This window comes from Salvelinus sp. IW2-2015, unplaced genomic scaffold (assembly GCF_002910315.2).
Source record: "Salvelinus sp. IW2-2015 unplaced genomic scaffold, ASM291031v2 Un_scaffold862, whole genome shotgun sequence".
Taxonomy (NCBI): domain Eukaryota; kingdom Metazoa; phylum Chordata; class Actinopteri; order Salmoniformes; family Salmonidae; genus Salvelinus; species Salvelinus sp. IW2-2015.
The window spans coordinates 409,959-432,727 of record NW_019942632.1 but is presented as its reverse complement, the minus strand read 5'-3'; the positions used below and the strand labels follow the sequence as shown (position 1 = coordinate 432,727).

The 22,769-nt window shown below is 44.0% G+C and overlaps 1 pseudogene; it reads left to right on the top strand.

Annotated features, from left to right (window-relative positions):
• Positions 1–5,205: 5,205 nt before the first annotated feature.
• The window catches only part of LOC112069034 (metabotropic glutamate receptor 7-like), a 207,958-nt pseudogene continuing 190,394 nt past the window's right edge, over positions 5,206–22,769 (top strand).

Sequence of the window (22,769 nt, the reverse complement as noted above, 5' to 3'; positions counted from 1 at the left end):
TGTCGTAAAGATAAGGGGCCTTTGTGCCGGGTGTAAAGAGGCTACTGGACAGCTGTGGAAAATGACCAGTGAATAATACTACTCAACTCATGTATTTACATAGCATTTAAAATATATATATATATTTTACCTTTATTTAACTTGGCAAGTCAGTTAAGAACAAATTCTTATTTTACAATGACGGCCTACACCCGAACAATTCTGGACCAATTGTGCGCCGAACAATGGGACTCCCAATCACGGCCGGATGTGATACAGCCTGGATTGAAACCAGGGACTGTAGTGATGCCTTTTGCACTGAGATGCAGTGCCTTAGACCGCTGAGCCACTCGGGAGCCCATAACATTCCTGTAACATTAGACTGTAACGGAACCATTTTGTCCCAACCCAGGTAACCTAGCTAGCCGGATCTAGCCGGAGCTGCTAACGTTAGCTCCAGGAGATGGTAGAATCCAGCCGAACACTGTGTGTTAACAGCACTAACACAATGGTCCCGAAATAAAACACTTGGAAAAAAAGCTTTAAAGGTATAAAATGTTTAAGTGTCTTAGAAAATATAAAACGGATAGTGTTTAAAAAATAAAAAATAAAAAATAAACACTGAAACGCCTCCATGTTGGATTATTTGTCTTTTCAGAAGGACACTGATAATCTACTAACTCTCTATTCACGTCCCTAACACTGCTATCTCTCTGTTCTGTATAATCAGTATGTTTAGTTCTATATTCATGCCCATAACACTGCCTATCTCCTCTGTTTCTGTATAATCACGTATGCTAGTCTATATCATGTCCCTAGAACACTGCTAGTCTCTCTGTTCTGTATAATCAGTATGTGTAGTCTCTATTCATGTCCCTAACACTGCTATCTCTCTGTTCTGTTATAATCACTATGCTAGTCTATATTCACTGTCCCGTAACAATGCTCATCTCTCTGTTCTGTATAAATCAGTATGTTAGATCTCTATTCATGTCCTAACAACTGCTACTCTCTGTTCTGTATAATCCGTATGTTAGTCTCTATTCCGTCCCTAACACTGCTATCTCTCTGTTCTGTATAATCAGCATGTTAGTCTCTATTCATGTCCCTAACACTGCTATCTCCTGTCTGTAAATCAGTATGTTAGTCTCTATCATTCCTAACACTGCTATCTCTCTGTTCTGTATAATCAGCATGTTCGTCTCTATTCATGTCCCTAACACTGCTATCTCTCTGTTCTGTATAATCAGTATGTTAGTCTCTATTCATGTCCCTAACACTGCTATCTCTCTGTTCTGTATAATCACTATGCTAGTCTCTATTCATGTCCTAAACAATGCTATCTCTCTGTTCTGTATAATCAGTATGTTAGTCTCTATTCATGTCCTAACACTCTGCTATCTCTTCTGTCTGTATAATCAGATGTTAGTCTCTATTCACGTCCCTAACACTGCTATCTTCTCTGTTCTGTATAATCAGCATGTTAGTCTCTATTCATGCCCTAACACTGCTATCTCTCGTTCTGTATAATCAGTATGTTAGTCTCTATTCATGTCCTAACACTGCTATCTCTCTGTTCTGTATAATCAGCATGTTCGTCTCTATTCATGTCCCTAACACTGCTATCTCTCTGTTCTGTATAATCAGTATGTTAGTCTCATTCACGTCCCTAACACTGCTATCTCTCTGTTCTGTATAATCAGTATGTTAGTCTCTATTCATGCCCCTACACTGCTATCTCTCTTCTCTATAATCAGTATGTTACTCTCTATTCACGTCCCTACCACTGCTATTCTCTCTGTTCTGTATTAATCAGTATGTTAGTCTCTATTCATGTCCCTAACACTGCTATCTCTCTGTTCTTTATAATCAGTATGTTAGTCTCTAGTCATGTCCCTAACACTGCTATCTCTCTGTTCTGTATAATCAGTATGTTAGTCTCTAGTCATTTCCCTAACACTGCTATCTCTCTGTCTGTATAATCAGTATGTTAGTCTCTATTCGTGTCCCTAACACTGCTATCTCTCTGTTCTGTATAATCAGTATGTTAGTCTCTATTCATGTCCCATAACACTGCTATCTCTCTGTTCTGTATAACTCACTATGCTAGTCTATATTCATGTCCTAACAATGCTATCTCTCTGTTCTGTATAATCAGTATGTTAGTCTCTATTCATGTCCCTAACACTGCTATCTCTCTGTTCTGTATAATCAGTATGTTAGTCTCTATTCATGTCCCTAACACTGCATCTCTCTGTTCTGTATAATCAGTATGTTAGTCTCTATTCAGTCCCTAACACTGCTATCTCTCGTTCTGTATAATCAGTATGTTAGTCTCTATTCATGTCCCTAACACTGCTATCTCTCTGTTCTGGATAATCAGTATGTTAGTCTATATTCATGTCCCTAACACTGCTATCTCTCTGTTCTGTATAATCAGTATGTTAGTCTCTATTCATGTCCCTATCACTGCTATCTCTCTGTTCTGTATAATCAGTATGTTAGTCTATATTCATGTCCCTAACACTGTTATCTCTCTGTTCTGTATAATCAGTATGTTAGTCTCATCATTCCCTAACACTGCTATCTCTCTGTTCTGTATAATCAGTATGTTAGTCTCTATTCATGTCCCTAACACTGCTATCTCTCTGTCTGTATAATCAGGCATGTTAGTCTCTATTCATGTCCCTAACACTGCTATCTCTCTGTTCTGTATAATCAGTATGTAGTCTCTCTTCACTCCCTAACACTGCTATATCTCTCTGTATAATCAGTATGTTAGTCTCTATTCATGGCCCTAACAGTGCTATCTCTCTGTTCTGTATAATCAGTATGTTAGTCTCTATTCATGTCCCTAACACGCTATCTCTCTGTTCTGTATAATCAGTATGTTAGTCTCTATTCATGCCCCTAACAGTCATCTCTCTGTTCTGTATAATCAGTATGTTAGTCTCTTTCATGTCCCTAACACTGCTATCTCTCTGTTCTGTATAATCAGTATGTTAGTCTATATTCATGTCCCTAACACTGCTATCTCTCTGTTCTGTATAATCAGTATGTTAGTCTCTATTCATGTCCCTAACAGCTGCTATCTCCCTGTTCTGTATAATCATATGTTAGTCTCTATTCATGTCCCTAACAGTGCTATCTCTCTGTTCTGTATAATCAGTATGTTAGTCTCTATTCACGTCCCTAACACTGCTAACTGCACATGCCGTGATGTGCACAAAATAACATCATGATCATACACAAAATAATACATGGATAAACTGGTAATTAGGTGAATAACTGTACAAACAAAACAATCTCTCTCATCTGTATAATAAGTATATTAATATATATTTTGTGCCACAAACATCTGGTTAGGTTTCACATTCTACTGTATAATATTTTGGCTTCATTTTTTTGTTTGCATGCAATGCTCACAGCATGAAGTTCCTTCCTGGAATAGAGTCATGACATCACAAACAGAACCGACTGGATAGGCTGGGTCAGAACAGGCTGTGGAGATGGAACTATGTTGGAAGCTCCAGTATTATTTAACCATGCAGCCTATTTAGCATCACAGTAATATACTGCATTGCTTTTTAATCCCTCCGGGACACCATACTTTATAGGTTTGTGTTATCCGGTGTAGTTCTCCTTAATTTTATCGTTGTTCCGGGTATGAGGCACCGTGTTCTTAAACGTGCTGCTCCTGGTTAGAGGGTGATGTAAAGCTACATTCCCTCAATGTTAAAAGTCTGTCAAGTAAATATTGAGGGGTGATAGTTAGCATGCTGCTGTCAATGGGAAAACTGTAAATACATGCTGTTGTACATTTCTCAGGCACCTGAGGAACCCTGGGGGTTTTTAGCAGGTGTTTCTTCTCAACCCTTTTGGGTGATCTCTGTTACAACAAGGATCTAATTTTAACTCGACATATGGCAGCAGTGCTTTGAAACACACTACTGGAAAGTTTTATATTCTGCACATACATTATTTTCTATTGCTTCTATTTATACGTCTGAAGTCGGGTAAAATACAGTCTCTAACAGAGGACGTTCTGCATGATGAATAACCTTACCCTCAAGCCCTGAAGACTTGTGTTAGTTCCCTGAGCTAACGTGGCGTTCAGGGGACCCTGGGTCATATTTATAGTTGTATTTATATATGGATCCCCAAGGCAGTAGCTACTCTTCCTGGGGTCCAGCAAAATTCAGGCAGTTTATGCTATTTTTTTAATAATTTGTGTGTGTATAGTGTGTATGTTATCGTCTGTGTGTATGTTGGTGTTGCTTCACAGTTCCCCCGCTGTTACATAAGGTGTTTTTTAAATCTGGTTTAAAAAAAAATATATATATATATATGATTCTACCGTTTGCATCAGTTACCTGATGTGGAATAGAGTTCCATGTAGTCATGGCTCTATGTAGTACTGTGCACCTCCCATAGTCTGTTCTGGACTTGGGGACTGTGAAGATACCTCTGGTGGCATGTCTTGTGGGGTATGCATGGGTGTCCGAGCTGTGTGCCAGTAGTTAAAACAGACAGCTCGTTGCATTCAACATGTCGATACCTCTATATTTACAGTGACATGGGAATTATGAACATGACCTGGTTATAAAGCTTGTTACAGTCAGGTTCATGGTACCAAACAGAGACTATTTACATCCCAGCTAAAACTCAGGGGTTTGTGACAGGAATATGGACTGAATTAAATATAGCCCACATTATTCTGCCTTTAGACTTTCCTTCCCTGTTCATCATAGCTATGGACCATTTAATACAGTACTGTAGCCTACAGGAGATCTTTGATATGTACTTGTAACAGACGCCATGATGTACAATTAATGACTGTGTGCAAAAGGCTTTGTGATGTATAGCTCAACTATATTTAGTTTGAACACGTCTATGGGATTTCATATTGTACGGCATTGTAAAGTATGTCATAGCCTGTTAATACAAAGCCTTTTGTTACACGTGGAGTTGTGTACCTCAGTTCAGATCAGTGTGTATGGGGAGGTTTGATCATTGTAATTGAGGTGGTTCGATGTTCATCGGATTTATGTAAACATTTTTGTTGTTGTGCATATTTCATTTATTTTCTACACATTTTTTTGTATTTTTTATTTTTTACAAATGTAATTTTTGTAGTTTTTAGTAGTTAACGTTCTTCTTCCAGGTGCTTCTCCCAGTTTGAGGTACCTTACCGGAAGCTCATAATTATCCCTCTTTCCAATTCAGGTGGGATCTGCATCGCTCAGTCCTTAAAGATCCCTCACAATCACAAGCAGGAGAACTTCGACAAGATCATCAGGCTGCTTCTGGAGACTCGTTACGCCCGGGCAGTCGTCCTCTTCGCCTCAGATGAGGACATACGGTATGTATCTACTCGTTTTTAGCCCTTTTAGCTAAAGCCTAGGGATTTCTGTGTGCTGGCACTCAAAGCAAGATTTTAAATATTGTTCTGGCAGCTCGAGAGCTGCTGAGTCCTAGGAATTTAAAACTGAAAAGCTGAAAGAAGGTTCAGGACGATGGCAACTTAATTCCCTTCAATAATGTTTCATTTAATGCTGACGGATTTTGTAGCCGGCGCCATTCTCACAGCACTATGTATCTCCTGTTCGTTATCTCACCAAGCATAATGTGTGACAACGATTAAGAGGCTAATGATGTATCCCTGTGTGTGCATAAAGGAGGACTCCACACACAGCAGTCAAATAGGTCCATGTGGTTTTAATGAAATCACATATTGAACACTTAGGTCTTGATCAAACGGTTGAATCATTGTTTCAGTAAAACCACATCTGTCACGCCCTGACCTTAGAGATCTCTGTTTATTCTCTATATTTAGGTCAGGGTGTGACTAGGGTGGGTACTCTAGTTTTTGTATATCTACGTTTTCTTTTTCTTTGTTGGCCTAGTATGTTTCCCAATCCGAGGCAGCTGTCTATCGTTGTCTCTGATTGGGGATCATACTTAGGCAGCCCTTTATCCCACCTTCAGTTGTGGGATCTTGTCTTTGTTTTGTTTGCGTGTATTTTGCACGACGAAGCTTTTCGTTCTTTGTGTTGTTTATTGTTTTTTTCCCCGCTGGTTCACATTTAAATAAAGTATGATGAACTCCAATCACGCTGCGCCTTGGTCTACCCTTAACGGCGAACGTTACAACATCTGAGCTTAGACGATAGATCACATAGATAGATTGTCTTGTACTTTCTGCTGAACAAATCGTTTTGATCCTCAGCACCTTCTTTAAAACACTGCGTACAGTATGTAAACCTACTATTGTAGGGAGAACAAAAACCACAACACCACAGCCATTTGACAGCAGTACAAGTATCGGTCTTGTCACAGTTCTTGTGACATTGTATTTCTGTTGTGATCGCAAGACCACAATGCAATGTGCGGTTGAGTAATTGATCTGTAGTTCCACATCAAACCGGATATAACTCAGCATCCGGTTGATTAATCTGTCAAGACAATATACAAAAACCTGAGGAAACATCTCTTCACGATGTCTCTTTGTTCAGAGGAAATACAACGGAAAACTACCCTTCGCCTTTTTCTCCCCTCTCTTTGGAGATATTCTCCCATTCCTCACTTCCCTCATCAGGTCATCCCTGATCGCTGGCTGCGTCCCCTCTGATTGCAAAATTGCCCGAGTTGTTCCCCTCCACAAGAAACCAACACTCCACTCATCTGACCACAAAAAATTATGGACCTTTATCCCTACTTTCTTTTCTTTCCAAAACACTTGAGCGTGTTGTCTCCGATGAACTTTCTCGTTATCTCTCTCAGAACGATCTTCTTGATCCTAACCAGTCAGGCTTCGAGACGGGTCACTCAACCGAGACTGCTCTTCTCTGTGTCACAGAGTCTCTCCGCACTGCCAAAGCTGACTCTCTCTCCACTGTTCTCATCCTCTTAGATCTATCCTCTGCCTTCAATACTGTGAACCATCAGATCCTACTCTCCAACCTCTCAGGGCTGGGCGTCTCAGGCTCTAGGACTGCATCTTACCTGGCAGGTTGTTCCTACCAGGTGACGTGGAGAGGATCTGTGTCTGCACCACGTACTCGCACTACTGGTGTCCCCCAGGGTTCGGTTCTAGGTCCTCTCCTCTTCTCTTTATACACCAAGTCACTCGGCTCCGTCATATCCTCACATGGTCTCTCCTATCATTTCTATGCCGATGACAATCAACCATTCTTCTCCTTCAAGACCTCTTCCTCACAGTTGACAACTCCATAGTGTCCCCCCTCCCAGAGTGGAAAGAACCTTGGCGTGACCCTGGACAATACCCTGATGTTCTCTGCAAACATCATAGCAATGACTCACTCCTGCAGGTTCATGCTCTACAACATCCATAACGTACGACCCTTTCCTCACATAGGAAGCGGCGCAGGTCCTAATCCAGGCACTTGTCACCTCCCATCTGGACTGCTGCAACTCGCTCTTGTCTGGGCTCCCGGCCTGTGCCTTCAAACTCCTGCAACTTATCCAGAAATCTGCAGCCTGCCTGGTTTTCCACCTTCCCAAGTTATCCTGTGTCACCACGCTCCTACACCCTTCTCCACTGGCTTCCAGTCGAAGCTCGCAATCCACTACAGGACTATGGTGCTTACCTACTGAGCAGCAAGAGGGACTGTCCCTCCCTACCTTCAGGCTATGATCAAACCCTACACCCCAACCTGAGCACTCCGTTCTGCCACCTACAGTAGGGCAGCTCTCGCTTAGCCCAGTACAAGCTCTTCTTTGTCCTGGCACCCCAATGTTGGAGCCAGCTTCCCCCTGAAGCTAGGACAGCACCCGTAAACCCTACCTCTTCAAAGAGTATCTTAAATAATCCCCCTCCTTTCCTGAACCAACACTTGTACTTCACCCGCCTAGCAGCTCTGTCGTTCTAGTTCTGGCTCTACTGATAGAATTGAGGAGAAAGTCTACTTCCTATGCCTGTGATATGTGGTTGTCACACCTAGCTATCTTAAGACGAATGCACTAACTGTAAGTCACTTTGGCTAAAAGCTTCTGCTAAATGACCAAAAAATGTCAATGTAAAAAATGTACATGAACATGTTACTGAGGAGTACAAGGAAAATATATAATAGACCAATGTACTGTTTGAATAACTCCTGTACGGAGCTGTGTGACTGATTTAATAGATCAATGTACTGTTTGAAAAACTGCTGTATGGAGCTGTGTGACTGTTTGAATAACTCTGCTGTGAATCGTGTGTGTGTGTGTGTGTGTGTGTGTGTGTGTGTGTGTGTGTGTGGTGTTGTGTGTGTTGTGTGTGTGTGTGTGTTTTGTGTGTGTGTGTGTGTGTGTGTGTGTTGTGTGGTGTGTTGTGTGTGTGAGGGTTTCTATGGTTGCTTGGATGATGCATAGCAAAAAAAAAAAAAAAAACATTTAAATGTGCAAGATGGACTATAACGTACTGTTCCATTTTATGCTATCCTATTCATTCGATCTGTGTGTTCTGATTGCAGGGGTATCCTGAATGCCAGTAAGAGAGCGGACCAGGTGGGTCATTTCCTGTGGATCGGTTCAGACAGCTGGGGAGCCAAGAACAGCCCTGTCCATCAGCTAGAAGAAGCAGCAGTGGGAGCTGTCACTATCCTGCCAAAGAGAGCAACCATTGCCGGTAGGTTGTGCCTGCAGACTTTTAGTGGAGAGAGAGAAAAAAATAAATGAGAAAAAAGCTACTTGCTGTCAGTCTTCTGTCGTCTACAGTACATTCTGTAGAAGTAGACTGTCTACTAGTACCAATACTGTGGTACTATTGTCTACTGTTTCTGTCTGTCGTCTACAGTACATTCTGTAGAAGTTAGACTGTCTACTAGTACCAATACTGGGGTACTATTGTCTACTGTTTCTGTCTGTCGTCTACAGTACATTCTGTAGAAGTTAGCGACTGTCTACTAGTACCAATACTGTGGTACTATTGTCTACTGTTTCTGTCTGTCGTCTACAGTACATTCTGTAGAAGTAGACTGTCTACTAGCACCAATACTGTGATACTATTGTTTACTGTTGTCTGTTGTCTCTCTCCTACATTCTGTAGAAGTAGTGGAAGGATAGTTATGGAAGAATATTGAACGATGCAATTAAATAATACATGCAGTATATTGCCGAGATGTACTTGGGAAATGTTTTTCTAGATATGATGCAATATAGCTATATATATATATATATGTTTTTACCATGTTGACCAAAGCATTCAACAAATGAGGAAGACTCAGGAATCTGTAATGCAGTACATTTAGCCAATGTACCATAAAGGATATGTACTGTCTTTCTTACGCAACACAACTTTAAAGATGTAAAATGTCTGCCTGACATTACATGAACAAACTCATAATGCAAGTCCAAATGTATTTTATCTGATTCTGATTCTGGAGCAACACTAGTTACCGTGGCTACATCAAATCAGATTATATTTGTCACAAGCTTCATAAACAACATAAATGCTTCCCAACAATACAGAGATAAAATAAAGATAAATAATCATAAAATAATAACACACAGAATAAATACACAATGAGTAACGATAACTTGGCTATATACACGGGATACCAGTACCAAGTCAATGTGCAGGGGTACGAGGTAATTGATGTAGATATGTACATGTTCTAGGTAGGGATAAAGTGACTAGGCAACAGGATAGATAATACACAGTAACAGCAGTATATGTGATGAGTGAAAAGGTCAATGCAGATAGTTAAATAGTTAACCAATAGCTACCCGGACTAACTATTTAACAGTCTTGTGGCTTCAGGGTAGAAGCTGTTTAGCGTCCTGTTGGTTCCAGACTTGTTGCCTCGGTACCACTTGCCGTGCGGGTTGCAGAGAGAAGACTCTATGACTTGGGTGGCTGGAGTCTTTGTCAATTTCCAGGGCCTTCCTCTGACACCGCCTGGTATAGATGTCCTGGATGACAGGGAGCTCGGCGCCAGTGACGTACTGGGTCGTACGCACTAACCTCTGTAGCGCCTTCCGGTCGGATGCCAAGGAGTTGCCATACCAAGCGGCGATGCAGCCAGTCAGGATGCTCTCAATGGTGCAGCTGTAGACATTGTTGAATATCTGAGGGCCCATTCCTAAATCTTTTCAGCCTCCTGAGGGGGAAGAAGCGTTGTCGTGCCTTCTTCACGACTGTTTTGTGTGTTTGGACCATGATAATTCCTTAGTGATGTGGACACCGAGGAACTTGAAGCTCTCGACCCGCTCCACTGCAGTTTACCGTCGATGTGGATGGTGGCGTGCTCTGCCCTTCGTTTCCTGTAGTCCACGATCAGCTTCTTTGTCTTGCTGACATTGAGGGAGATGTTGTTGTCTTGGCACCACACTGGAGGGCACTATGGTGTTGAACGCTGAGCTATAGTCAATGAACACCGTTCTCACATAGGTATTCCTCTTGTCCAGGTGGAATAGGGCAGTGTGGAGTGCAATAGAGATTGTGTCATCAGTGGATCTGTTGCGGTGGTATGCGAATTGGAGTGGGTCCCGGGTGTTTGGGTAGATGATGTTGATTTGAGCCATGACCAGCCTTTCAAAGCATTTCATGGCTACAGATGTGAATGCTACAGGGCGATAGTGATTTAGGCAAGTTACCTTGGCGCTTTTGGGCACAGAGACTAGGGTCTGTGCCAACATTTGCTTAAAACATTTGCAACATTTGCTTAAAACATGTTGGTATTACAGACTCAGTCAGGGAGATGTTGAAAATGTTAGTGAAGTCACTTGTCAGCTGGTCAGCAAAGCACGCATCCCGGTAATCTGACTGAATGTTAACCTGTTTAAAGGTCTTCCTCACATCGGTTATGGAGAGTGAGATGACTGTCTGGGCAGCTCGCGGCTGGGCTTCTCTTTGTAATCCGTGATAGTTTGCAAGCGCTGCCACATCCGATGAGGATTCGATCTTAGTCCTGTATTGGCGTTTTGACTGCTTGATGGCTCGTCGGAAGTCGTAACGGGATTTCTTATAAGCATCCGGATTAGTGCCCCACTCCTTGAAAGCGGCAGCTCTATCCTTTAGATCTGTGGGGATGTAGCCTGTAATCCATGGATTCTGGTTGGGATATGTACGCACGCTCACTGTGGGGGACGACATCATCCATGCACTTAATAATGAAGCCTGTGACTTATGTGGTAAACGATGTTACTATGGTAACCTCAACGAGGAATCCCAGAACAAATTATACATGATCCTAATGATGGAAGTCTATTATCCTGAACGATCACACACAACTGTGTTATGTTTGGCTATGGGCTGGATGGTACGGTGTGTATATGTGTGTGTGTGTGTGTGTGTGTGTTTATGTGTGTGCGTGCTTTGTAGTTAGGCCTGTTAGCGAAGGCTGCCCACTGTCAAGACTAGATCACAGCCTTTCTGATTGTGCCAGGTGTATCGCAAATGGCACTCTATTCCCTATTTCCTATTCCCTGTTCCCTGTTTCCTATTCCCTGTTCCCTGTTTCCTATTCCCTATTCCCTGTTTCCTATTCCCTTCCCCTTGTCTTTCCTATTCCCCTATTTCATTTTTTCCTATTCCCTATTCCCTGTTTCCTATTCCCTATTTCCTATTCCCTATTCCCTGTTTCTATTCCCATTTCCATATTCCTTGTTTCCTATTCCCTGTTTCCTATTTCCCTATTTCCTTTCCCTATTCCTCTTTCCTATTCCCATTCCATATTCACATTCCCTGTTCTATTCCCTATTCCCTGTTCCTATTCCTTTTCATTTTCCTATCCCTATTCCCTGTTTCCTATTCCCTATTCCTATTCCCTATTCCCTGTTTCATATTCCTATTCCATATTCCTTGTTCCTTCCATCCCTGTTCCTATTCCCTATTTCCTATTTCCCTGTTTCATATTCCCTATTCCATATTCCTTGTTTCCTATTCCCTATTCCCTGTTTCCTATTCCCTATTTCCTATTCCCTATTCCTATTCCCGTTTCATATTCCCTACTTCCTATTCCTATTCCCTGTTTCCTATTCCCTATTTTCCCTATTCCTTGTTTCCTATTCCCTATTCCCTGTTTCGCTATTCCCTATTTCCTATCCCTATTTCTATTCCTATTCCCTGTTTCCTGATTCCTAGATATCCCTGTTTAGGGTGAATGAGTGCCATTTGGTCATAAGTAGTGCACTAAATAGGGATAGCATTGGAAAGCAGACTCTGAGTCGTGCAGGGTCAAGTCTCCACCGAGTGATGTCATAGCGCCTTAGCGAGACACTGGACGGATGAAACTGTGAGACTGAGTTGGAGTTGTTGGAGTCTGTAACCTGAGCTACAGGGTATAATTGGTCTGTGGGAGAGCCCACAGGTGCCCAAATTTAATAAATAGTTTCACTTTGATGTTTTCAGAGATACTTTTTTTTCTTTATCGGCTAATTGATTTATGGGAATGGATGTTTCCGGGGTTGGAGGGGGTGGGGGTGAGGGAGAGGGAGGACCGGGGGTGGGGAGTGAGGAGAGGAGAGGAGGGTGTGGGTTGGTGAGAGGGGAGGACGGGGGTGAGGGAGAGGGGAGGACGGGAAGGGAGGAGAGAGGATGGGACAGGGTTCAGTCTGGCTGAAGTGATAGGGAGAGAAGGATGGCTGCGGGGACTGAACTCACTCACACACACCACACACACAGCGCACACACACACACACACACCACACACACACACACACACACACACACACACACACCACACACACACACACAGTGAGTTGTCTGAGTGAAAGAGAGAGCGACGGCTGAGGGACTCTGGGCTGCTGTGTGGTTTCACTGCACCGTCTCTCTGCTCTCTCTGACTAAGAGGAGAGAAAACTCCTGCTGTTCAGCCTCTTTGAGGAGAAGCCACATGTAATGTCCATTTGACCGAGCACAACTCTTCTCACTTGTTGTGGGGTTGGCCACAGCACAACTCTTCATGCACGTGTGTTGTTGGCCACAGCCACACTCTTCATCACTTGTTGTTGGGGTGGCCACAGCACAACTCATTCATCACTTGTTGTTGGGGTGGGCCACAGCACACTCTTCATCACTTGTTGTTGGGTTGCCACAGCACAACTCTTCATCACTTGTTGTTGGGTTGGCCACAGCACAACTCTTCATCACTTGTTGTTGGGTTGGCCACAGCACAACTCTTCATCACTTGTTGTTGGGTTGGGTGGAATAACAGTTTCTTACTGGAGCAAAGAAACACACTTGACTGGATGAAGCCTAAATGATGCAAAGGTAACAAGAATAAATCTTCACCTGGCTAAAATAGGAAGGCATTGCAGTCCCCAGTCCCCATTCCCCATTCCACAGTCCACAAGCTCCATTCCACAGTCCACAGTCCACAATCCCCAGTCCCCAGTCCACATTCACCAGTCCACAGTCCCCAGTCCCTAGTCCACATTCACCAGTCCCCAGTCCACAGTCACCGGTCCCCAGTCCACATTCCGCAGTCCCCAGTTCCCAGTCCACATTCACCAGTCCACAGTCCCCAGTCCCCAGTCCACATTCACCAGTCCCCAGTCCACAGTCACCGGTCCCCAGTCCACAGTCCCCAGTCCTCTTAGGTATATCATTGCAGCTCACAATGCCCATTGCCACGAATGTATCTGACAGTGGTTGGCATTGATTTTATAATAGTTACTCCCTCACAGCTATACGCCTGGCTAGTCAGGAGAAATATCATTCCACGTCAGCTAGAAACTTCCCTGTGGTTTTAACTAAACGTGGCTTTATGACAGAGGTGCTGTGTGTGTTCTCTGAAGAACTCACCTGCCTATCTCAGCTCTACTCTGGGAGCATCGGGTCCGAACCCTGGAGGGGGATGAACGTCAACACTAAATGACATGACTCCTCCAGTTTTTCTGCAAATAACCTGTCTTTATATCTGCTGAAACAGAAACACTGGGAGAAAATACACAGTTGCGGAGTACTGCGGTACAGATTGCAGGGTGCCGCAGAATTCTACGGCACGTTATTTAAGTGTCAGCCATTGTTGCAAGAATGATGCAATTTACCACACAATCTGTCACCATCTTCCACAAACGGTTGCGGCATAAGCTCAAAACGTTTAAAGGAAGAACCACTGTACTGTAGAGTGTGAATGTGTCAACATGAAAGAGGTCTGGCATAGTCGGCTGTACAGGATAGACATAGGTTGTGTCCCTTTTGGAATCCTGTTCACCTACATAGTGCACTACTTTTGACAAGATCCCTATAAGCCCTGGTCAAATGTAAATCAAATCAAATCACATGTTTATTGGTCACATACACACGGTTAGCAGATGTTAATGTGACTGTAGCGAAATGCTTGTGCTTCTAGTTCCGACCGTGCAGTAATATCTAACAAGTAATCTAACAAATTCACAACAACTACCTTATACACACAAGTGTAAAGGAATGAATAAGAATATGTACATATAAATATATGGATGAGCGATGGCCGTGCAACATAGGCAAGATGCAATAGATTGTATAGAGTACAGTATATACATGAGATGAGCAATGTAGGGTGTGTAAACATTATATAAAGTGGCATTGTTTAAAGTGACTAGTGATTTAAAGTGACAATTTTTTATTATTAAAGTGGCTAGAGATGAGTCAGTATGTTGGCAGCAGCCACTCAATGTTAGTGATGGCTGTTTAACAGTCTGATGGCCTTGAGATAGAAGCTGTTTTTCAGTCTCTCGGTCCCTGCTTTGATGCACCTGTACTGACCTCGCCTTCTGGATGACAGCGGGGTGAACAGGCAGTGGCTCGGGTTGTTGATGTCCTTGATGATCTTTTTGGCCTTCCTGTGACATCGGGTGGTGTAGGTGTCCTGGAGGGCAGGTAGGTTGATATTATTATTAACAGTCACCGTGGGTACAACATCACCGATGCACTTGCTAATAAACCAGCTCACCGAATCAGCATATACATCAGGCTATCCGGAACATATCCCAGTCCACGTGATCGAAGCAATCTTGAAGCGTGGAATCCTATTGGTCGGACCAGTGTTGAACAGACCTGAGCACGGGCGTTTCCTGTTTTAGTTTCCGTCTATAGGCTGGGAGCAACAAAATGGAGTCGTGGTCAGATTTGCCGAAAGGAGGGCATTATGTAGTGCATTATGAAGGGAATAGGGTGTGATTTGTGACAAAACCAGACCGTCTGGCAGAGTGAGTTTTTTGAACCTCCCATTTGTCAGTGACATATCACTAATAGACAGCACACTCAACTCTGACTGAGACAGAAACAGAACACAGACAAAGGTTCTATATCAGCTTTCAACTGTCCTTTCTTTCAAATACAGTCCTGATGTTTCTGGTCTACCACACAGACAGACAGACAGACAGACAGACAGACAGACAGACGGACGGACGGACGGACGGACGGACGGACGGACGGACGGACGGACGGACGGACGGACGGAAGATAGCGGGATTTAGAATCTTTGCTCCACTGTAAATACATCCAAATAGATTGATGTCCCTTCAGCACACTTACCTCAGTGCAGACTACTGTGCCATTGTTGTGCATGTCATCTTGGTACACTTCTATGGGAAGTATTTGAGGGTTTTTTTATCCCAAGGATCCACTGATCCTCAGTGTTCTTTATGTCGTTGGGTTTGGAGGATTGTGTGTGTTGTGGAGTTAGGTGTTTGACGTGCAGTCCTCTCTGGATGCTAGTGTACGAGTTAGCTAGCTTTTGTCTGTGTGAATAGCTTTCAAAACACTGGATGATGTGTTGAGTACCCTCAGTGGATGTAGCTCATACTCTGTGTGGCTGGCTTGCAGTACTCTCTAGTTTCTGACATTGCGTATCAGTTAGCTAGCTCTTTCTGTGTTGGGCTTCCTGGCAGTTCTCTCTACATGTACTGTACCAGTTAGCTACCCCATTCTGTTTGTGGCACGCCTGACTTAGGGTACCCTGACTGGGTGCATTGTGTACCAGTTAGCTAGCTCATACTGTGTGACTGGCTTGCCTTGCAGTACACGGGGTGCTTGTGTACCAGTTTGCTAGTTTGTGTTGTGTGTGGCTGCTCCCCACCCATACCTATGGCTCAGAAATGAGAGAGGATAGGTGAATAGGACTTTCGGTATTGGTGGACAAATCCCCCACCCACCACAATGTCTCTGAACGTAGATCGTGTTTCTAACATCATCCACCCTGTCTCCACTCAGAGGTACTCAGGTGCATTGTAACATACGTAGCGATTCCACACACAGTAACATAGAGGACAGTGATTCACATCGTTCGCCTACCTTCTTTCACCGTGCGTCTGTTCATCACAAGGTACAATTTCCCCATACCTCCCACACCACACATCCTTTCACCGGCTAGTTCTGCATCCTGTTCACCCACTCCGGGGCCTGGTTCCTCCTCCACGACCCACACTTCACATCATCCTCACTTCCCCTCCCGGTGGGTTCCTCTCTTCCTCCTAACCCAACCCCTCACAGAACCTCTCGTTCCAATTTTATACACCTCCGCTGTCCACTCAGAAACCTGGTTCTTATCACCTCCTCCACCCACATCCCGGGCTGCTTTTATTATCCCACCATACTACCACCTCTGGTCGATATTATACTCACGTACATCTCTGACCTACTACGATAACCAACTACAAGGCCTGTTCTAATCAAACACATCCTACCAACTCCGGGGCACTCGGGTTATTTTACCGGGACTGATGACACAGGCGTCTAAATTGGACAAACCTCCAGGCATGTTCATAAATGTTCAAAACAAGTCACTAATATTACAATTCCATCCTTCCCGCGACTCTGTATCTATCAACAAAACTCATAAGAAGCTCCAGCATGGCCTGTTTTGGTTCCAACATCTACCCAACTCCAGGCCACTGTTAATATTTAACCCACCTCACAAGTCCACACTCCTACCGACACACCAGTCTCCAGGCCTGATTCATATCAAACCAACCACATCCTACCCCACTCCAAGGGTCCCACGTCCACAATCCCCAGGTCCCCAGTCCACATTCACAGTCCAACAGCCCATCTATCATATTTCACAGTCCAGTTCACGGTTCACCGCCCAGTCACATTCCGGCAGTCCCAGGTTCCCAGTCCACATTTCCACAGTCACTCCCAGTCCAGGCCATTCCACCATCCAGTTCACAGTCCCGGGTCAAGGTCCCAAGTCCCATTCCTCTTAAGGGGTTATACTCACAATGCCATTTGCCACGAATGGTATCTTGGGAAGGTGGGTTGGCATTGGGGTTTTATAAGATACCCTCAACAGGGCTTTACGCCTGGTAGTCGTGAGAAATATCATGTCCACGGTCAGCTAGAAATTTCCCTGGGTTTTAACTAAAACGTGGTTCTATGACAGAGGTTTTGTGTGTTCTCTGAAGAACTTTTCAACCTGCCTCCTCAGCTTCTACTCTGGAGCACGGGTCCGAACCTGGAGGGGGATGAACGTAACAACTAATGACATGAAACTCTGCCTCCAGTTTTTTCTGCAAATAACCTGTATTTATATCTGCTGAACGAAACAGAACTGGAGAAAAATAACAACAGGTGCGGAGTACTGCGGTAAGATTGCAGGTGCGCAGAATTCTACGCAGTTATTAAGTGGTCAGCATTGTTGCAAGATGATTGCAATTTACTACACATCTGTCCTATTTCCCACAAACGGTTGCGGCATAAGCTCAAATAACGTTAAAGGAGAACCACTGTATGTAGAGTGTGAATGTGTCAACAGAAAGAGTTGGCATAGTCGCTGTAAGGTAGACATGAGGTTTTGGTCCTTTTGGAATCCTGTTCACACTACATAGGCCTACTTTTGAACAATGATCCTATAAGCTTTTGTCAAATGTGATATCAAATCAAATCACATGTTTATGGTCACATACACACGGTTGCAGATGTTAATTGTGACTGTAGACGAATGCTGGTGCTCTAGTTCCGACCGTGCAGTAATATCTAACAAGTTAATCCTAACAAATTACAACAACTACCCTTATACCCACAATGTAAAGGAATGAATAAGAATATAATATAAATATATGCTGAGCATGGCCGTGCACATAGGCAAGATGCAATAGATGTATAGATAAACAGTATATAATGAACGATGGAGAATGTAGGGTGTGTAAACTTATATAAAGTGGATTGTTAAGTGCCTGTGATTTAAAGTGACATTTGTATATTAAGTGGCTAGAGATGAGTCATAGTTTTGGCAGAGCACTCAATGTTAGTGATGGCTGTTTACAGTCTGATGGCCTTGAAATAGAAGCTGTTTTTAGCTCCAGTATCGGTCCTGCTTTGGGATGCACCTGTTACTGGACCTCCGCTTCTGGATGACAGCGGGGGTGAACGGCCAGTGTGCTCGGTTGTTGATGTCCTTGATGATTCTTTTGGCCTTTCCTCTGGACATCGGTGTGTAGGTTTGTCGGAGGGCAGGTTAACAGGTTGATATTATTAATTAACTCACGTGGGTATAACGACACACGTTAGGACGAGTCACTTGCTAATAAAAGACAGGCAAGTCAATCTGCGTTTCGACATCACGTAGATTTTACATCAGTTGTGGATATTAAAACACAGCGCATTTAGCTAGCGGTCATATTTACCGAGTCCAAGAAATGTGCATTGGTCATATCTCAGGTGGATCACGGGCATTATGACATATCTTGGAAGCGTTGGTAAAACCTCCAATTAGGGTTAGGGCAAATTGAGAACACAGTGTTCTGAACAAGGACGTTCTCGATTATACCCATGAAGATCACTTGCTGGACCCTGGCAATTGTCATGCAGTGAACAGGAATGATTATTGAGATTAATGCAAAATTGCATTCTTATCTTTATGGGATTTTAAGTACTCGGTCTTAGGTGTTGGTGGGGAAAGAACAATAAAAAGTGGCGGGTCGGTATCAGATTTGGCCGGAAAGGAGGGGATTATGTAGTGCATTATTGGGAGGAAATAGGGTGTTAACTTTTCTTTTTTTTGCTAAAACACATTCATATGCCTAGACCGTCTTGGCAGAGGTTAGGAAGATTTTGTGCTACTTTGTCAAATAACCACTTCCAGTCTCCATTCTTTTTGTCAGTGAATATCACAATACGACAGCATCACCTGACTGAGCACATCGGGTAACCCAAGTAAGCAACACTAGACCACTTAATCCGCTAAAGGTTATTATAGCTTTTTCCCCAGTCGGTACCCTTTGTAGTCTAGACTCTGCCTTTTTCGGTATAAACAGTTCCTGGAAATGGTAGTTTTCCATCCACCTTGGGTTTCACACCATATCACAAGTCTTGCTTGTCAGGCAAACAGACGAACTATGCCTGAATTAATAAATGAGATAAATGATCTATGCTAACAGATACAGATCTGGACGACGCGAAATCGGACCGGTTGGGGGGGAACGGTGCAAAAATGCAGCAAACGTCGAAGCTACTCGGGAACAGGACGGCTGGACTGGGAGACGACGGGACGGAGGAACCGGCACTTAGAATCGGAATTTATCAGGTTGATAATATTAAATGCTTTTGGCTTCCACCTTAGTTTATTGTTACGAGACAGTGCATTATACTCCTCTGGATTATAGCGAATCTTGATGCACGCATTTTTAAGCCCAAGCATATCTTGCTGTGCCATTTGTTCATGCCAGGGTGTACCCAGTGCCATTTGGTGGTGCATTGTCATTTGGGGTCACAAGCCTCTCTAGTTTAGGGGCTCATATTGATCCACTGGAAAGGGCGTTCACTTTCTGCATTTTTTAGTTTTCCGGATTTATTTCCTGGGCCAAGATCCATTTGATCTTCAGGGGGTCTTTTATGGTCGGTGGGTTTTGGAGGATTGTTGTGTTGTGGAGTTAGGGGGATGTTTTGGGCCTAAGCCCGGATCACCCCTCCGATACGGCAATACGCGTCTCGCACGACGTGCTCAATAGGTCCTTTGGGATGAGGCCTAATCGCGGCAGCTCGATGGTCTGCTAAGGTGGCCATGTTCAAGCAGTAACATCTTTGACATTTGGTCTTGCGGTAGTCTATATAAGCAGGAGGGAAATTTTGCCTATACAACACACCCTTGGGATGGCATATTGTTGTTCTCGAGTTCCTCTGTTGCATGGTGGCTTCAATTGGCCTCAACTCTTCGTTGGCTCGGTGTCGCAGGTTATTCCTTCTGTTCCTTTCTGGGACATTGGGGGCGTCATTCAAGTTAGCTAGCTTTGTGTTGGGCTTCGGCAGTTCCTCTACATGTACTGTAGCCATGTTAGCTCACCCCATTCTGTTTGTGGAACGCCTGAGTTAGGGTACTGACTGGGGCATTGTGTACAGTCAAGCCTAGTTGTTCCATTAGTCTCAGGGTGATGAGGACCTCTGCGAGGGAAGGGGCTTATTTCACCCATGGAGCTTGGCAGGAGTGTTAAGGATGATCTTCCATTAACGGGGGTTTGCGCATGGGCACAGCGCTGATGGGATTGCCTGGCCAATGTAGTAAAAGCTCCAAGTCCGATGATGCTCGGGGTGACACTTCATTTGGACTTTTATTATTTGGTGTGTTGTTGTCGGGCTTGCTTGTCAGTAGCGCTATTCTTGGCGAGTGATGTTTGACATGTTGCTAGGGCCCGCTAGACTCACAGTGTGACTGCGGCCCAGACCTAGTCCCTGCACGGAGCCGGACACAAAAAAGTCAGGGGTGTTGTAGTACACAGTATTCCCTCCGAGCCTGCACAATCGAGCTAGTTCTTCCTGTGGTGCTTCGTGTGCAGAGTACGAGGGCGCCTGCCTAGCCGGCCACCTCGGTGTACTAACTGCTCTGGTCATGCGGAGGCTTCGATTACCCTCCCAGTTAGGATCTTACTCAGTCGGTCTTAGCCAGCCTGTGGATCGACGCTATAGAGGAGCCTGCATTAGGTCTTGGCAGTTTCAAGACCGGGCCGTTGATTTTGTGTACCAAGGTTTTTGGGGCTAGCTCTTGGTCTGTGTGGTGGCCCTGCGGCTGAGACCAAACAGGTGACTTGTGGTAAACGAGAAGTGTCGAAAGGCACCTCTTTTAGGGCCCTACCTACGTCGCTCATTCTAGTCCAGTGAGGCGACAATCGGTTTCAGGCTTTCGCCGGTGCATCAACGTTTAGGCGTCCTGGTGAGGACCCTGCCTTAAAACCAGTTTAGCACTCCTAGTTGATGAACTGAGCCTCTAGCTCCACCTCTCCTCGGCTGGACATTGGCGTTGCACACAGCTCGTGGTTTTAGGCCACTGATTGGATGTGGTTATATCGTCGAAGGTTCTAGTTTGTTCTGCCCTCCTCGGCTGTAACTCGGCCTGCAGCAGGCCAGCAGTTGTCTGTTGCCTTATCAAATTTACCCTGTACCTCATCCAAAGTAGCCACACGTAGTGTGATCGTTTTCAAGGTCGGGACTGTCCCATGTGACAGACACTCTTCTTGTACCAAGGTTTCTATGTGTGTGTCTCCTTTGCACGCACCGGTCCGCTGTTACAGTTCTTGTTAGTGTTGCATTGGGACATACGTTGGTTCTGCCCACTACCCCAGTACTTAGCCCTGTCCCTTCAGCAGCTAGATGAAGATCAGTTTCAGACATTGTTTACCCGTTAAGCTTAGCCTAGTTCTGTTCCTCGTCCTGTCCTGGTCCTTCAGACCGCTTTTCAACGACCACTATTCGCTATGGATTTGGAGGTATTGGCTCTCTCTGGCCTTTACAATTCTACAGCGTCATGGTTCTAAGCTTCTCTACTCCTTAGAGCTCACAAGAGGCTATCATGTAACAAGTGTACCAGCCTACGTCTTTGATCTTGATGTGTCCCTTATCACAGTTTGGTCCACTTAACATAATTCTTGTTGTGACCCATGTACGATTATTACCTCTTCAATTGCTCTACACCCTACCTTATTCTTTACATGGTTACGTCCTCGAGTTTTAAAGCTGTGAGGTCTGGTAGTTTCCTTTGCTTCATGTAGTACTAAATCTTACATGTTATTACCAGGTATAGGTAGGCGTATCTTTTTTTGTCAGTATTCCTATTCATTTTAGATGCATTAGGACTCAGAAGGATTGTTTCGTATTCTGTCTTGCTTTCATAGCCTAATCATTTGTTTATTTTAGCATGTTTTGGTTATCCATATGATAACTACAGTTCGCTCTGAGGATAAACATGCTGCTTTTGTACACAACACACCAACGTTTCTTAGAGCATGTTTTATGAACACCGTATTACTGGTGATAAGCTCTTTTTATTTTGATTTTGTTAGTTGAACTTATTGCCTTCTTCAGGCCCTATCTTTTTGCAAATATGACAGGGTCCTCGAAAAGGACTTAGTCGTTCGGTTCTTGCTGACAGAGTTATTACCTTATTTTGTCTCTCTGTCTCTGCGTATTTCCAGTACTACTCGCGTTCTTGCAGTTACCTACTGTAGCAGTTTACCAGTTACGTTATTAGATTTGAGATATATTCTTCACAAAGTAAAGCCTAGTCCATTCAGTAGGCATTTTACCATTAGCCCTCGGTTTCTCTCGTTGTGCAGTAGGCTCTAATCTAATTGTGGAGCATGTATTAGAACATGTTTAAGAGGTCTATTCGTCTCTTCTCCTTCGACGAGGTGAACACTATCTTTATAGACAATGTTTACACCAAGGTTACCTCGTGTGTTGTTATCTGTTCTCACAAACTTGTGTCAGTACGGCCATTTTGTTAATGTCATAGCTGTTAAACCAGTTTAGCATCGTTCTGTGCTGGCCTTGGTAGGTAGCCTCTTTGGAGGGCATGGTTTACGCAAGGTTAGGGGCTCTCGGGTTCTGGTGGCTGCCTAGTAGCTATCCTTGGGGTGAGCATGTTGAC